An 18,418-nucleotide genomic window follows, 5' to 3' on the forward strand; every position below is an offset into this window, starting at 1 on the left:
CAGGGCCTCATGTGTAGGAGGCAAGCACTCTTGCCGCTAGGCCATATCCCCAGCCCCGTATCAGTCATTATTCTAATAACTCTGTTGAAAGGTGTTCAGGCCCAGTAGAAGGCCGAATGTCATTAACTGACACTGTGCCCGGGAGCTGCAATACCCAAGATGCCTGTGCCATATGCCCTAGCTGTCAGGGGCCTGAGACCAGACCACTATGAAGACTGGCCTGTCAGATGCCCAGAACTGACCACCCCACCCCACTGTCATCCACTCAAGCTACAAGCAAGGGCCTTGGGTAACTTCTGCAGGTCCACCCACAATTCCTATTTGAGTAGAGCGGAAGAAACCAGCCAGCTGGTTTGTGACACTTTCACATGAGAATTCTCCTGTGTAACTTCTTGACTGGAAAGATCACGATGTTTCCTGCCAGAACTGAATGTCTCAACACCGTGTTTAAGACGATGTGGATGGGAGGCGGTGACAAGATCACAGCATGTCATTGTGGAAGTTGAGAAGCACAGATGTCAGGGTCCTAACCATCCTATTGGAAACAAGGCTTTTTTGAGGGTCCCTTAAGAAGCCATATACATTCTGCCATGGACAAATGTCCTCTGTATTCAGACCTCTACTCAATATGTATTTCCCTCTGTCCTGATCTTTTTTTTTTTTAACCATTAATCCGAATAGTAGTTCTCTGGTGGCTGCTAAGGCAGCCTTCATATTTGCTCTCCTCCCATTAAGATAAAGAGTGTAGTTTCCCTATCCCCTTTACATGAGCTGCTCTTACAACTTGATTTCACTAACAGAATACACACACACACACACACACACACGTGGCAGTATATTCATTCTGAGCCCCGGTTTGCAAGAGACAGCTTCCATTCTCCAGTTCTTGTGCTTCTGTGCTTACCCTGGCAACAAACCTAGCTTAGACTGTGGGATGTTGAAAGCCCATGTGCAGAAAGGACGCAGTCTGTCCCGGCTTCCACGGCGGTGGCTCTCAGGAGCTAGTTCATCCATAAAACCTATTCGCTGACTACAAAGTATAAGGAACCCTAAACAAGACTGGCCAAGCTTGGCCCACACCTGAAGAACTGGCCAGCTGAGCCCAGCCAACATTCTTCATCTGAAACATCATGAACAATTAAATGGGTAATTTTTTTTCTTAAAGACTGTGTTTTGAGTGGTTAGTTATACAGAAATAGAAAACTGATACAAGTTCTATACCTAAGTCCGCCTAGATTTTAAGCCCCAAGCCAAATTTCCCATTTCATTCATAGCTGTTATTAGATATACTGCCCAGCTCCTTTTGCATTCTGACTCCATTCATTTTTCTGTAAGAGGAGTCAGTACTCAGCCAACCAACATCCTAATTTTCTAAGTATTCAAAATTCACACACAAGTGCCTAGAAAGCAGAGACCATCTTTTCTATTATTTTTATTATCCAGCATACTGAACATATCCTTGTGCAGTAAATGTTTGGTTTGATTTGGAAGTTATCTTCATTTTGCAGCAATACTTTTAAATATCATGAGCTATCATGTAAGTCATGTTAGCTTGTTTTCAAAAAGGAAAACCAAAGAAAACAGGAAGATGGAGGGTATACACAAGTATAAATGAAAAAAAAAACTGCAAAGATGCTAATCTCTCACATAATCAGGAAAATTCACATTTTACCTACCAGATTATTTAAATATATTAAAGATCCACTGGTAAGTATATATGAAAGTGGGCTTTTAACAGCTAGCAACGTGTTAATTAGGTACCTGCCTTTCAGCTCCAACATGTTCATTAAAACTTGGCTTTTATCATTAAAAGACTGAAAAAAATCTAAGTATCCATCAACAAACCCATGGTACTAATTCAACCATACACAGAAAACTACTCAAAACATTAAGGAGAAATGTGAGCAATTTGTACACACAGATGTGAAAGGCCAAAAGTTGGGTCCAGAAGTCAATTTGCCAAAGAACGCACATACCACCACACTTTAAAATACTAAGTATACAAAATGCATAGGAAACATTCTAGCAGGATACACAGTAAAACCACCGCTCGCTTAATGGGATAGTTCAGTATGTAAAGTCTGTAGTATATACCTATTTCAGTTTTCCACCAGCACACACATAGGTGAGACATGTATAATTTGTTTCGATTGCACCTACCTGAGTAGCAGAAAGGGTAGCGGGAAGATGGATTCAACTTAGGTGACAAAGAGTTGCACCTTCAGGAAAGCGTTCTCCATGCTTACCTTTGTCACCGCAGCGGAGTGGCTGGCAGCACACACAGAGAGCTAAGGAGTGCGAGCCCTGGGGACTTCGGCACCATGTCCTCCTCCAGAGCAGCAAAGAGGAAACACCTAGCACTGAATGGGGCTCACGCCCCAGGTTCGGGCTCTTGGAACCACGGAGAAAAATCTCCTGAAATCTGGAATGAAAAGAATCAAATGAATGACCCTCCCCCACCCCCAAAAAAAGAAGTTTGCTCCCATGGAAGGGAGCACAGCTTTGACCCTCACAAAGACTTCTGCAGAGGATGCGAGCAAACCATCTCCCTCCTGTGTGTTGCAGGTGTGTGGTCACTGCCATTCCAGGATGGAATGATCGTCAAACCCACACACAGAAGGAGCTAGGAGGAAGATAATAAAAAAAAAAGTACTAGATAATCTAAAGTGAAGGAGGATAACAGGATGAATGACATCACCCAACACATCAATAGCTCGGTCTCCAGAACTTGTGAGGATTTTCCTCACGTGGTAACAGAGACTTTGCAGATAGAACTAAGGATCTCATAAGAGGAAGGCATAGAATGATGGAAGCCAAGGTAGAGTGATACACTTTGGAGACAGAGCCAGTAGGCCACGAGTCAAGGAGTGTAAGCAACCTTCTCGATGAGCTGGTAAGGACAAGCAATGAAACTTGCTCCCTGGACAAGGGACATAGCCCTGCTGACATGTTTGGCCCCAAAAGACTCATTTTAAATCAGGACTTTTAAGAAAATAAACTTATATCCTTTTTTTTTTTTTTTGGCCAGTCCTGGGGCTTGAACTCAGGGCCTGAGCACTGTCCCTGGCTTCTTTTTTTGCTCAAGGCTAGCACTCTACCACTTGAGCCACAGCGCCACTTCTGGCTTTATTTTTCTGTATACATGGTGCAGAGGAATCGAACACAGGGCTTCATGCATGCTAGGCAAGCACTCTACCACTAGGCCACATTCCCAGCCTCCCAACTTACATTCTTTTAAGCCACTAAAACTCTGTCATTTGTCACAGCACCCCTAGGAAGCTAAGGAAGAGGGCTTTCTCCCAAGTCATTTTTCAAAGCCCAAGATTGATCCTCAGGACATGCTAGCAAGGAGAAAGGAAAATGTAAAGATTTAGGTTAGAATCCGTTATGCGAGACTAAAGCAAATGAGCTGTAGAGCGAGGAACAAAGACCCAGAGAAGGACATTGTGGGTCTCGCAGCCCCAAAGGACGGCTTTGTTCGAGTGACAGTTGATTTGCGACCAGCCTAGGGAAAAGCCCAAGCATTTTCCGTGGGTTTCAACAGGATCCCAGTGGAACAAAGAGGGTGCGCCCATTTGGCCTCCTCGCTGCGGGGAAAGCAATGCGGAGCTCACAGCCAGCTTCACGGATGTTTACATCGGCCCGGTGACTGGGCTCTACGCAATAGCACCTGTGCACCACAGGTTTCTTTTCATTTTCCCTTTTGCTGCCAGTCCTGGGATTTGAACTGGGGGCCTCTCACACTCACTTGGCTTTTTTGATCAAAGCCTGTGCTCTACCACGTCAGTCCCACTGTCACCGCTGGCTTTTTTGGTTGTTCATTAGAGACAAGATATTTCTACCCAGTCTGGCTTTTCGACCTTGATCCTCAGATCTCAGCCTCGTGAGTTAGCTAGGATTACAGATGTGAGCCACCAGCATGGAACTCGGGTAGTATTTAATCAAAATTCCCCTCTTCTGGTTGAGTGTTTTTGTTGTTGTTTTTTTAATTGGTTTTTGTTTTGAGACAGGAGGCTTCCCTATGTAGCTAGCCCAGACAGGCCTCCTTTAATCTCCTGAGTGCTGGGATTATAGGTATGAACCTCCACGCTTGGCTTCTCTACTTTTAAATGTTTTGGGGTGAATTGAAATGCATTTTCTATGACAAGAGGGGTCAAAACAAGAGCCCAGGCAGTGTTCTCCCTCCTGCTGAGCTACGCGTTCCCAGCCCTTTGTCATGCCTTCCTAATACATGTAATTGTGTGTGTTTTGTGACTGAAGGGTCATTGAGAAATGAATCCTTGTTAGTTGTTGGCATTTTCTTACTGTTCTTCTGTGCCAGGTTCTGCATTATCATCATGCCTTGTGTATATTCTGCTTTTCTTATGGGAAAAAATTATTTTGGGGGTAGTCAGAAATTTCTCCCATCATTTTTGTTAATAAAGAGTTACTATTAAAAAAAATGTCAGCCAGGTGCTAGTGGCTCATGCCTATAATCCTAGCTACTCAGGAGGCTGAGATCTTAGTATCCCGATTCAAAGCCAGCAGCAGGAGGAAAGCCTGAGTCTCTTCTCCTCAATTAAACACCAAAAAAAGTCAGAAGTGGATATATGGTTCAAGTGGTAGAGCGCTAGCTTTGAGGGAAAAAAAGCTCAATAATAGCGCCCAGGCCTTGAGTTCAAGCCACAGACAGGACTGGCATCAAAACAAGTCTATGAATATTAAGCACAGAGCTGGAGATGAAGGTCTCTTCCCTTCCAGAAAGGTCAAAGTCTAGGCTAGCATTCACGGGAGGAAAGGAGGGGAAAGCAAAGTAGAGGAAGGAATTTGTCTGGTCAAAGTCTTGGTGAAATATTTACCTCCCCACATCTATAAACAGCCTCAAGACTGCAGAGAATGCCAAATGTCCATCATTCCTCACTCACGCAATGCTTGAAAAACACATTTACATGCAATGGCCAATAACATCACCTTCTAAGACAAACACTTCTTTGCTTATGAATTTTTCCCAAACTCTGACCACGTGAAACCTGCCATTTTAACATAGACCAGGAAACGAAAGCATCTCCAGCTAAGAAATTGAAATATACATATATATATGAATAGAAAAAAACGAACCTTTGATGAAATAATTGCTTCTACTGTTACTTTTTCCTATTGCTTCAGAGATGTGCTCTCTCCCTCTCCCTCTCCCGTCCCTCTTGTCCCCACACTGAGACGGCCCACTGCTCTGCAGATGAAAGGTCCAGCCTCTTTAAAATTTCATGCAGCGCTCTTCACAACATCCAAGCTTTAAAGGCCCATGGGAAATTCAACATATTGTTACACTTGATGGAGGGAGATAAAAATTACATGCAAAAATATACTGTATATTCATTGTCTGGAAATACTAGGAAGTTACGGCTTCCTGAATGTGGCTAGCCGTTATGGACATGTACATTCTGATTTCAGTATTTGGAAACACAAAGGCTGTCCATGAGAACCGCAGCAAAAAATAAGACTGGAACTCCAACCCTTCCAAGGTTAGAGTAAGGGTCCCAAGATGAATGACTAGTGTTATTCATGCCTTTTGTACATTGCCTAAGATACATGCAGCATATTTTAAAGATACAAAAAAGACCAAAAATAAAGATCTTTTGAAACTTGTATATATCGTGGGGTTTTTTTTTTCTTTTTACCCAAAGTATCCTTTAATTTTTGTATGTCTATAAGAAAAAGTGGCGATGGTCAATTTCTTACTATTTTATGTATAAAAGTGCCTTCGAAAATTAATAGAACAGGCAAAGCAGCTCCTGCCTATAATCCCAGCTATTGAGGAAGAAGAGATTGATAGAATCACAGTTCAAGGTCATCCCAGTGAAAAAGTGAGTGAGACCGCCATCTCAATCAACACACCAGTATGATGATAAGCTTCTCCCTCAAAATTAAGTAACCCAGAGTTCAAACTCCAGTACTGCCAGTGTATGTGTGTGTGTGTGTGTGTGTGTATGTTTGTGTGTGTATGTGCATTGTACAGATGAATGAGAGCTGAAGGCATTTGGGATCAAGAGTATGATGAAGCAATCTTTACTCTTGGTCATTTAACTGCAATGAATCACCTGCATCTTGAGGACCACATTTACACGTTAGAGTACACAAATGTTAGGGTTGTGTTTTACTTTAGCCATCGATGTGACTCATTCAGCCTAATAATTTTATTTGTGTCCACTTATGCTCTTTTTTCAAACATTTATTGGACATCTAGTAGGTGCCAGGTGCATGCTAAGTATTAGTGGTAAAACAAAGACAAGCGCCCTGCTGAGGGGCTCACAGAGTAAAGGGAGGGTGCAGGTGGTCAAGCCTGGACGAGTAGATTTAGAACACTGCAGTGGCACAATTTGATCTACCTGGAAGAAGAGGAGGAACATAGGACCAAAAGTCAGCCTAAGACCAGAATCCTAGAAACCAGCTAAGAATTGGCGAGATAAATCAAGGTGCTGGTAGTGGAAGGCCAATTTCAGCAACCATCCAGAGTGCAATTTCAATTGTACTTGACTAGAAAGCAAAGGCATGAAAGGAGGAAGAGAAGAAATCTGGGTTCCCTGTATGGCTGGCATCCACCCATGGCATCATTGTCTTAACAGTTCTTTACCATCTGATATGTGCCAGGAATTGTTCTAACTACTAAACTATGGGGTGGGGGCGGGGAACACCACCAAGAAAGCAACTAACTATATGTTAAAAGGGAAAACAGAACATATTACTGTTTTGATGTGTTTTACTCCACCAAAACTCACGTTGAAATTTCATGTTGAACAGCAGTGTTGGTATTTGAGCCATTAAGAGGGATGAAGGTCCTTTGTTTTCCCTGGAGTCTGGATTTGCTCGTGGAGTTCTACACAGCAGGTTGGCTCCGCTGTCCCCTCTTCCTAGGCACAAGCCTGCTCCCCATCCCACATGTCGTGAGATATCATTGGACACAGAGTGGATGGCTTTACATCCATCGTATCCTTTCATTTCTCTCTATCCGTTTTGCTGCCTCCACTTCCCTTCTCCTTGGCCTCCCTGCTAGAGGCCTGAAGAGACAAGACCAAGGGGAAGTTCAGGTCTGGGGGGTGGTAGAATCGTCTCCCCATTTGACAGATGAGGGCCCTGAAGACTGAAAGAAATCAACCACTTTGTCCAGGGTCACAGTGAATGAGACCTGGAGCAGCACCCCCAAACCCAGATTGAATCACTGCTCTCCGGCACCTGGCAGTAAAGTGAGTGCGGCCAACAAGAGATGAAAAGCTCAAGGGACAACTCTGAAAACACTCCAGCTTTCCTAAAATGAAGCTCTTTGTCAAAGGAAGACCACTCGTGCTACTTCCAGCTGCTAAACTTATACAAAGTCATGATATCACTTTTCTGGCTCAGGTATCCAGACCTTTTGGGGGAAGTGGGGGACGCATTACTAGGATTTGAACCCAGGACCTTGTACCAATTTGGTCCGTGCCTCCAGCTCTTCTTGTTGTACTTCTTTCTGAGGTAGGGCCTCGCTTTTCTTGGGGCCAGCTGGACCACAGTCTTCTCATTCACATGTGGCCAGGAAGACAGGCATGAACCATCACAGACAACTTTTTATTGGCTGGACTGGAACCTCGAGCTTCCCCATCTCGGGTAACTAGGACTATCGGCATTCAGCCACCACACCCGGCTTCAAGCCATTGCAAAACTGAGAATTTGCTCTGAGATACCCTGTGGGCATCTTTCTCTGCCAGATTTTTCCTCCATCTTTCCACCTCTGAGTAAAATGTTAACAGCTCTTCCTCCATGTGACAGTACCAACAGACATTCTATAACATTTATTCTGTGGGAAAAAATTCACATGCAAATACTTATACAAAATTATAATTGGGGATAACTGAATAGATGCTATTAATCCAGAAGCTTCTTTAAGTTTATCAGATAATAAAGAACACACACGGAAAGATCACAGAAACAGAATGTACCCTCGAGTTACATCACACAGGAGGAAAAAAAAAATCTCTGGATAAGAAATTCAGGTTTGTTTTATCTTAAATCAGAGCAAGGGGATTTAGGTTGTTCTTTTAATCTACTCGTGCATAATGATCTCTCAGATTAATCATACTGTTTAATAGAATATTATTATTAATTAGAAATGTCAGCGCTTCAGGCAGAGAATTATTGGGAAGTAAAAAAGGTCTCTATTCCAAAGGCACACGAGAGAGAGAAAGAGAGGGGGAAATTTCCATTTCTATCTGTGATGTGGCTCAGTTTCAATTCTCAGTGGAAATTCCTCAACAAATCCAGTCTTTGTAACACTAACATTCAGAATATCTCCTGTTTAAGAACTAGTTGAACTGGAGTGTTCCTTGGACAGTATATTCTGTGTTGTTTATAAGCCAATTATGTTTTTTTGAATGAGTGTGAATTCAAAAACCCCTTCAATGCTGTCCAAGTAGGGACCTTAGACAACACAAAGGCATGAGAACGTTGGGGACTCGTCTATCCATCTCACCGGCATCTTCCAAACACGTGGTCCCGTCTGCCCGTCACCTCTCAGAGGTTCCCACAGCCCCCTCCTCATCCCCCCTGGAGCCACACGTTACCTCTACGCCACTCTAGCCACACAGGAAAACTCCACTGTCCCTGCACAGGCCCAGGAGTCACTCTGGGGGCCCTGTCTGGAACTCCGCACAGCGTTTGTTCATTCCCATACTTTTCTCTGCGTAAGACACTCTCACAATCATATTGCTTTCTTGGGCCCAGATCTAAAATCAAAAGCGCCTCATGCTTATGATTTGGTCCTTTTTTCACTCACATTGGTTGTGCACACGCGCACGCACACACACACACAAACACACACCCAGGAGGCATAAGAGCTCAACTCCCTCCATTTCCGAAACACCTGCCAAGGAATTTTCCAAGCAGTGCTCAGCTCACCTCTCCACTGTATGCCATCTCCATTCTTCCCTTCCGGAACCACCACATCCTTCTCCTTCCTATTTTCAACCTGTCACCTTTGACCCATCCCCTGGACTTACACAGTGACCCTGTGGTGCCGCACAAAGACACCTATACAACATCAACAAGAATGAGACCCACACACCCAGTGCTCCCTTGATCCTTTTAGCTCTCCTCTTCTCCCTACTTCTGGGCTTCTTCAAAAAGTAGCAAGCAGGAGTAGAGAGCTTCCCAGAGCAAGAACTCTAGGACGTGTAGACCCGAGGGTGGAAAAGCTCATGGCTCTCTGTGGAGTATGAAGGTTCCGGTGGCTGAAAATAGCAAGAGCGTGGGAAGGCTGGCTAATGACGGACAAGGGCTGGATAATGATAGCTTCAGGAACATGGAAGATAGCTCCCCCCAGACTTGTTCTGAAGATTAAAGTTTGTGTATTAAGTGCTTTCTGTGTGTAATAAAATGGAGCAACTGCTCTTCCAGAACATACAACCTGGCTCTCTTCAACTTCATTTTGGTATCCTCCAATCCACAGAAATAAGTCCCTCTTCTCCTTTACTTGAAGTCTAATTGAGAATGAAGAATGAAGGTGTAATCTCTCTACTCTATGGGGGCTGGGGAGAGGAGGCTTCCCTGGCAATGTTTGGGAATGGGAATGGATACAGAGCTTTGTGTCACATCATCAATATGCAGACATTATAAAGCTTGCTTGGAACTTTTGGTTCTGACAGATGGAGGCTGGATAGGTTGAGTGAGAATTGAGCCAGAACTCATCAGTTGATGGTGACTCAGTCACACAGGGCAACTGAGTTCAGAAGGTGATCCTGGACTAGATTCTACAAGTGGAGCGTACACATGTGTATGTATATTGAATCATATCATTCCCCACAAATATGTACACATGTGCCCATTTTAAAAGTTTGACTTTCTGGGCTGGGGATATAGCCTAGTGGCAAGAGTGCCTGCCTCGGATACACGAGGCCCTAGGTTCGATTCCCCAGCACCACATATACAGGAAGCGGCGCTGTGGCTCAAGTGGCGGAGTGCTAGCCTTGAGCGGGAAGAAGCCAGGGACAGTGCTCAGGCCCTGAGTCCAAGGCCCAGGACTGGCCAAAAAAAAAAAAAAGTTTGACTTTCTAAATGGTACCATTAAATGGAAAGTGGAAGGCTTAGCAGAAGAAAATCGGGTGAACTTGATATACCCATAGTTTTTTCAATTCTACCTGATCAAAATGAATGCTACAGTGATTTAAAATTTTCAACTTAAACTACCTGCAAGCATGCTAATGCAACCTTCACCTTTCTACAATTAAGACACACTAATGAAAGACTGCCATGCATATACTACCCATTTTCCCATTCATTGAACGGTGTAAGCAACCGCTACTGCACCAAAACAAAGCACACCGATGTAGATCTGAACCCCACTCCCATCATTCCTCAGGTATGGGCTGAGGATTAAGACTGGTATTTCCGGAATTACCTGGGTGATTATGACAGCTCCCCGCACAGATGGGGATTGTGGACAACGTTCGTCAATAGCCTGAGGCATTTTTCAAATGGTAAAATTAAAGTTCAGCAGTCCCAGGAAAGGGCACACCTCTCCCAGTGAGATTCCGTCTCAAGGCCCCAGGAAGTCAGGGAGGACCTGGACTTGAGAGGAGGAGGGAGAGGAGGAGGGAGATTCGTGGATTATCCCTTCACCTCTCTTGCCCTGTTCTGATGACTACATAATAATCAGGATTATTTTGTATGTTTGCTTTTGTTGTTCTTGCTTTAGATAGGGGCTCATTATGTAACCTAGGCTGGCCTTGAATGAACAGTTCTTCTGTCTTCTGTCTTCATTGCTAGAATTACAGGCATGCATCACTACACCCTGCTGGGACTATTTTTTAAGCATCATTATATGCTTCCCAAATTTGAGATACAAAGAGAAGATGAAGAATCTAAGACCTTAAAGTCATGTCTTTGATTTCCTTGAAAAACGTTAAAAAAAAAAAAGATAACCTTGCTTGGTTTATATTAATGTTGTTAGAAGGGCATTTATTCTTTAAGCACTGTAGATGCTCTTAGAAAAATCGCCTTAATAAACGCATAGTGGAAACTTTTACTTTTAAGTTAACTTGAAATATTCCATGGCCTCTCTTTTTGTATTCTATTTCTCTGTGCAATTTTATGTAAGTTTAATGAACATTTTTCTTATGAACTGACATAAGGTCTGAAAAAAAAATCTTACAGAGAAAAAAAAAAACCTCTTCCCCTAAAACTAATACCCTTGAAAAAGGAGTCTAGTATTCTCCAAATGATAATTTTTTTCATCAAGACCAAATGTGGGACTTTTTATTGAAAAAGAAAAAATATTATATTTTTGAGTGAATAGGAATAAAGAGTTATAATGAAATTTTTCTGGGAGCTTTAACACTATAACTTGTGACTAAAAATGTTCCTATGTATATTGAATGTATTTTTTACAAGATTATGCATTTTCAATTATACACAAAATAGACACAGACCATACCCTAAGATTATTAAACCTTACAAATCTACTCATATGTGTATCCACTTTGTTCTTTTTTTCCTCTTATAAAATTTCCTGTGTTTTGTGTTCATATTCTACCTGATCAGAAGGTAACCTGAAACATACTTACTTTAATAACTTTTACACATCCATAAATATTTTTAAACCCCATAAATGTTTAACATTAGTATAGTATATCAAAGTACTGTTCTTTCTTCTGTAAATAAATCATTTGTAATCTGAAAACGGGGCTGGGGGGAGGAAGGAGTGTGAAACAATGCTGATCCTCTGGCTTGTGAATCAAAAGACATTCCCAGACATAGACTTTCTTTCCAAATATGAAAAACATTAAATATCTATCTTATAATAAGATGTTTTCCTCATGTTTCCTTTGGGTCGAATCCACTCAGCACATTCCTCTTCCCATTGCCCGATGGAATTCTTAGTCTACTTTGTCATTTCTCCTTCTGTGAAGGGCGGCCTGTGCGGAGAGAGCCACCATGGCTGTGATAGCTTTTGACCAAGAATAACCCCACTCAACGTGGGCCCAATGAGCCACAATGTAAAAGAAAGAGATGGACGGACGGACGATGGATGGCTAATACGACATGAGTTATAATGTAAAAGATGAAAATAAACACTACACATGAACAATAATGTAAAAGATAAAAAATACATAGATAGTATACAAAGACTTGTAAAACATGAAACTATATATTATTCAATGAGTTACAACATAAAAGGAAAATGACAATATGTTAATACTACACACACACAGATGGCCAATCACATTACTTCTAAAAAAAAAAAAAAAAGGAGGTGATTCCCGCTGCCTGTGCTGTGCAAAAATGACAGTGACAAAAGACCCAGAGCATTCACAAGACCGCTAACTGTTGTAGTTAATGGCAGTTGGCTTTTTGTTTTTTTGGTTTTTTTTCCTGTGCCAGTACTGGGACTTGAACTCTGGGACTAAATGCTCTCCCTTCGCTTTTTTTTCCACTCCGGGCTGGTTGGTGCTCTACCACCTGAGTCACAGCTCCACTTCTAACTTTTTTGGTGGTTAATCAGAGTTAAAGTGTCTCATGGACTTTGCTGCCCTAGATGGCTTTGAACCTAGATCCTTAGATATCAGCCTCCCCGGTACCTAGGATTACAAGCATGAGCCACTAGTGCCTGCCAGTAAGGCATTGTTCCACTTAACCTTTCCTAAAACAGCCAACTGCCCAGGATTTAAAGGGCTGCAGGCAAATGACTGGTAGGTCTCTAGGCATCCAACAGCCATGGGCAGCCATGTTGCTTAGGCGTGTACCACTGGAGTTGGTGATCCTGGTTCTTCTTTTAGTGGCATAGAAAGTCCTCATGTTATTTCCCTGGTATCTTTGTCCCCTGTTTTTCCAGGCCTGTCACTAGCTGATTACACTAGGCCAAGCGATTAGGACCGTAGCTGTCAATAATTCTGTATAAGCATCCTTCCTCCTTGAGGGAGTCTTTGGTCACTAGAATTGTTCCACCTCACTTCCTCTCGGCCACATCAACTACTTCAACAGACAAGGTGAGTCCAAAGCCATCACTCAGTTCTGTGCACCTTTTAATTTCATGCACTACAGGGGGGGAATTGCAATTGGCCTTAAACAAAAATTGAGTCTTTAATGCTTTATTTTTGTTTTATATAATTTATCTTTCACCCAGTCTGCTAGCTTTTTATAGGGGGGGGGAAAAAAGCAGAAAGGGAAAAAAAAATTATTTGGTTCATCCTAGGGATTCAAGGAGCATTCAACCTCCAAATCTGAATCCCACAAATATGTCACCCACTGCATTTCTATGAAATGTTATTTATCTGTTATCTCAACACAGCGAGACCTAATATGTTAAGCTGGCTCTGTTGTGATCGCCAGAAGAGAGGAACCTTCAGTCTGTGATATCACAGATTTAGATCAGCTTTTGTCGCATGGCCTATAATTTATATAGAAAAAGAAAGAAAAGAAAGGACAAAAGCAGCAAGGGGGGGGAGGCAGGGGGAGCAGCGAGGAACTGGAATTCATATACCAGGATGGTGTGGGGGTGGGGTGTAGGAGCAGAACTGGGCTGATCCGTCCTGTGATTTGGCTTTTCCTTTGACACGAGCATTATTTTCCCATTGGCAGAAATGTCCAGGGAAAAGGCTGGTCTTTTCCGTTCCCCCAAGTCACGGATGACAGGGACAGTGCCCCCGCCACCACCACCACCACCACCACCAAAGTCCAGCAACTCGAATCTGACTAGGATCTGGAGAATGGCACAGAGGGCAGCCTGACAAGTCAGAGGCTCTTCTACAATCATCAACTCATGGAACTTTTCCTAAAGGGGGAAAAAAACAATACCTATTTGAAAACAAAGTATATGTGAGAAGTACAATGCTCCTTCCAACAAGGACTTTTTGAAACTCTATTTACAGCCCAGACTTTCCTGCCCTCTTGTGGAGAAACAACAGATCTGTCTGTCTGTGGAAACGTGGTGGCGGCTGTATTTTCCGTGATGCTAGTGGCTTAATATCATGGCTGGGGTCCTCTAATGGTGACAGAAACGTTCCTAGCTGTTAAATGTTGTAACCAACATAAAAATAGAATCTGAATAACAGGACAGAACTCACTCCACTCTGATGCTGCAAGACATCATCTAATGAGGAAGCAGGGAAAACTGCAATGAGCTTTTGGTAATACTCAGACTTTTTTTTTTTTTCAAATAACTAAGAGGAAAGCAAGAAAAACAGCTGAGTTTTCAAAGGGCCACTAGAAAGATGGGGTTCTGTTTTTCAGTGTTGCATTCAGAGGATGACTATCTCTTACCACAGGGACTGCTGTCTGAACCAGCCTGGGCAGAGAACACAAAAACCCTATCAGCAACTCCTGTTTGGGGCTTTTATCCTTGTTGTTAAGCTTGTTGGTTTAAACTGACACCAATAAACCCTGAACCACACATGCTAACCCCAGCTCCAATCACTGACCAACTTAACACTTTAGTTTTAAGTCCAAGTCTGCAGTAGCCATCCATAGATGCTATTTTTTATTGCACTTCTGAAATTATCATAGGAAAAGAACTACAGTAGAATCCCAAGGGTTTTTAAGGCTTTTTTAAAGGTTTTAGAAGTAATGGGAGTATGAGGAAAATTCAGCATCCTAGAAAAACTTATCATGAAAAGTGTCTTAAACCTTCTGAAAGGCAGCATAACCTACTGTAGACAGAACTTCTTCAAAGTTACGCTCAGATGTCCGCTGAGAATCCCAAACAAAGTGCTCAGTGTCAGAGAAACACAAGAGAAGCACAGATAATGAGTCCTGCTTTCCATCTCTACATATTTATCCAACCTCCCGCCATGACCAAAAAGCTCAGTCTACTGGGGGAACCCAAGGAGATGCGGCCGCTAGCTAGCAAGGCCTAAATGGGCAAAACAGACCCACTAATGAATGGGCCAGAAAGAACGGCCAGGGCATCAGGGATTTCCTGATGAGGAAGTGTGAGGGTGGAAGAGGAGAGAGAGAGGGAGGGAGGGAGGGAGGGAAGAGTGAGACTGAGTGAAGGTGGAGGAGAAACAGCGAAGCTGCTAGGATAGCTTATCAAGAATGGGATGTTGGATTGGAACGGCTCCCACGACATGGTACCTCTATGGAACGTGACTATTGTCCAAAGCAAGAGAGGCTGCCTAGGTCAAAGGGAGCCAGATCGGCAAGAGCATTGGTCCCAAAGCTGAAGTCTGGATTTCATCATCAGGAGGCGATGAGCCATGTCTGGGTAGGAGTTTATGGATGGCATGTCTGCAGATGAATCTCAAGAGAGGATTTGTGGCATCCTGAGAGTGGGGATGAATGAGCAAGGGAGGCGATTCTGTGATGCTGTAGTGATTCGGGCTGAGCAAGAGGAAGGGAATGAAGACATTAATGAAGTACAGTTATGGCTGACCATAGGAAAGAACAAAGAAAATGCCTGAGGCCCTGTGGGGATGCCGGGACAAGAAACTGAGCAGACAGTCCCCACGCTGTGTTCGTGGCCCTGCCTCAGGTTACAGGGCACGCTGCAGTTTAAGAGTGTAACATTCGGGCTGGGAATATGGCCTGGTGGCAAAGAGTACTTGCCTCATATATATGAAGCCCTGGGTTCGATTCCCCAGCACCACATATATGGAAAATGGCCAGAAGTGGTGCTGTGGCTCAAGTGGCAGAGTGCTAGCCTTGAGCAAAAAGAAGCCAAGGACAGCCAAGGCCCTGAGTTCAAGACCCAGGACTGGCAAAAAAAAAAGTGTAACATTCCCTCCTAACAGTCATTTTTATGTAAACTTGAATCCATAGCATGCACAAGGTTCTGCGATCAATCTCCAGCAACACACACACACACACACACACACACACACACACACACACGAAAGGAGGAGGGGAGGGAGGGCTCACAGATTCAGCCAAGTTATAGTCTGAATGCTCTCAGAATTTACCACTTGTGCCAGTGGCTCACACCTGTAATCCTAGCTACTCAGGAGGCTGAGATCTGAGGATCATGGTTCAAAGCCAATTATCTCCAATTAACTACCCAAAAAAAAAAAAGCTGGGGGCTGGGGATATAGCCTAGAGGCAAGAGTGCCTGCCTCGGATACACGAGGCCCTAGGTTCGATTCCCCAGCACCACATATACAGAAAACGGCCAGAAGCGGCGCTGTGGCTCAAGTGGCAGAGTGCTAGCCTTGAGCGGGAAGAAGCCAGGGACAGTGCTCAGGCCCTGAGTCCAAGGCCCAGGACTAGCCAAAAAAAAAAAAAAAAAAAGCTGGAAGTGGAGCTATGGCTCCAATGGTAGATTGCTAACTCAGAACAAAGAAGCTCGGGGACAGTGTCCAGGCCCTGAGTTCAAACCCCAGGACTAGCCCCCCCCCCCCCAAAAAAAAGGAGAGACAGAGAGAATTTACCATTTGTCAATTAAACACCTGCAAAATAGCAGAATTATATGCCAACAATTTCTCAATACATCTTCCTTTAAGCTTTTATTGACAACCTACTACATGCCTGAGAGTGTATTAACAAGTACAAGAAACTACAAAATTAAAACTCAGCCCCTATTCTCACCTTTTGATGTGGAGGAGAAAGATAGGGACACAGTATACTAGCAATAGGCAGAATGAAGTCCAGCCTACCTCAAAGGCAGTGTGAATAACACAGGTGGAAAAGCAGAGGAAAGATGGCACCAATAGAAAACAGACTATAGAGTATATGCCTTGGGTCTTGCAAATCAGAAAGGATGAATGGTCACGATTTCCCCCAAAATTCTCTGTACTAATTAAAAATAAAGTACAAAGTTAACAACAACAGGGGCTGGGGATATGGCCTAGTGGCAAGAGTGCCTGCTTCATATACATGAGGCCCTGGGTTCGATTCCCCAGCACCACATATATAGAAAATGGCCAGAAGTGGCGCTGTGACTCAAGTGGCAGAGTGCTAGCCTTGAGCAAAAAGAAGCCAGGGACAGTGCTCAGGCCCTGAGTCCAAGGCCCAGGACTGGCCAAAAAAAAAAAAAGTTAACAACAACAAAAGGCTTTTGAAAAGGGAAAGGGGCAGGAGATGAAGAGTTGTCTTGAGGGTACGTAAATCAGGACCCACAAAGCTGGAGACGTGGGGAAGGTCCTCAGGGCAACGGGCTCTCACTGGCAGACTCACAGTCACAATAGAACCTCAAAGGCGGCCACTTAGAGCGTCCCCAGGAGGCTTGGCATGATGGGATGTGACCAGTAGAGAACTTAATGCTCTCTAGAACATTTAATCTGGCAATAATGTATTTGGGTTGTGGGGGAAGATTGTAATAGGTAAAGGTAACCAAAACCAACACAAATAATCTCTATCAACAGACTAGGACAAAACTGATTGGGAAACTAAGAGATTTTTTTTGGGGGGGGGCCAAATACCTATCATAGTCTCAGTAGTAAGAGTGAAGGCAGGCAGATTTCCAGGAGCATTTAAATAAGCAGACATAAGCAAGATGCCTCCAGGCTACAGTTTTTTATTAGAATTCCCAATCCCCAGGCTGATCTTCCAACTTAAGCTTCCAAAATAAATGTAGATAACCTTTTAGTGGAGTTCAAAATCCAGCCAGTGAGGTCAATTCATGTTCACATTAGTAAACTTTTCTTAGTGACTTACTGCGGTCTCTGGGAACATATATTTTTATTATCCCAACAGCAATTCTTCCAGAAGAATATAAATACTGTTTATGGATTTTAATCCTAGCCTTTTCATTCTATCTGGGATTCTTGTATCTAGGCTTAAACCCAAAAGATGAAAGTAATCTACTTATTCTTGGATAGCTTGTGCCCAAGGCTACTCTTTCAATTCTTAATTATGACCCCAAATCAGACAATCACAGTCATTAGACTTATGGGATCGTATCCCCCTACAAGCCCCAAATTAACTTTTTAATGCAAATGTACTGAGCTACATACAGGTAAAATTCCATCAAAATGGATTTAATTACAATTTTTAAAACAGAGGTGGGAAAAGATCTGTATCTCCCGAGTGGGCTGCCCCGCCCCGCACCATGCAATGATTTCTACAAGTAGAAAACTATTCATAATCCTTGATATGAAATCATTAGTTCTTTTGAAGAGATTTGATCTCCTTCTAGTAGAAGAGCAAGATTTTCTTTGGGCTCTTTTATTTGTCATCGAGAAATAATTACTCTTAAAAAGAAAAACCACTGCATTCACAATTAAGGTACAATTTTAAATCAGCTCAAATTCAACACATCAATGAGTTGTTGTTGGCGTTGGCTTTTCAAACACATATTTTGCCAATATATTCTGATGATAATAACCAGCTTTAGGGAAGATTTGGAGGCATGAAATTGAACATTTCAGCAGGGCAATTTGACAATATTTCTGTCCCAAAATGTACATATGGACTCTGATTACACAATTCTACTTCTAGGAATTCTTCCTAAGAATAAGAAATCATAGATCTATGCAGAAACTTA

This window comes from Perognathus longimembris, chromosome 10 (assembly GCF_023159225.1).
Source record: "Perognathus longimembris pacificus isolate PPM17 chromosome 10, ASM2315922v1, whole genome shotgun sequence".
Lineage (NCBI taxonomy): Eukaryota > Metazoa > Chordata > Mammalia > Rodentia > Heteromyidae > Perognathus > Perognathus longimembris.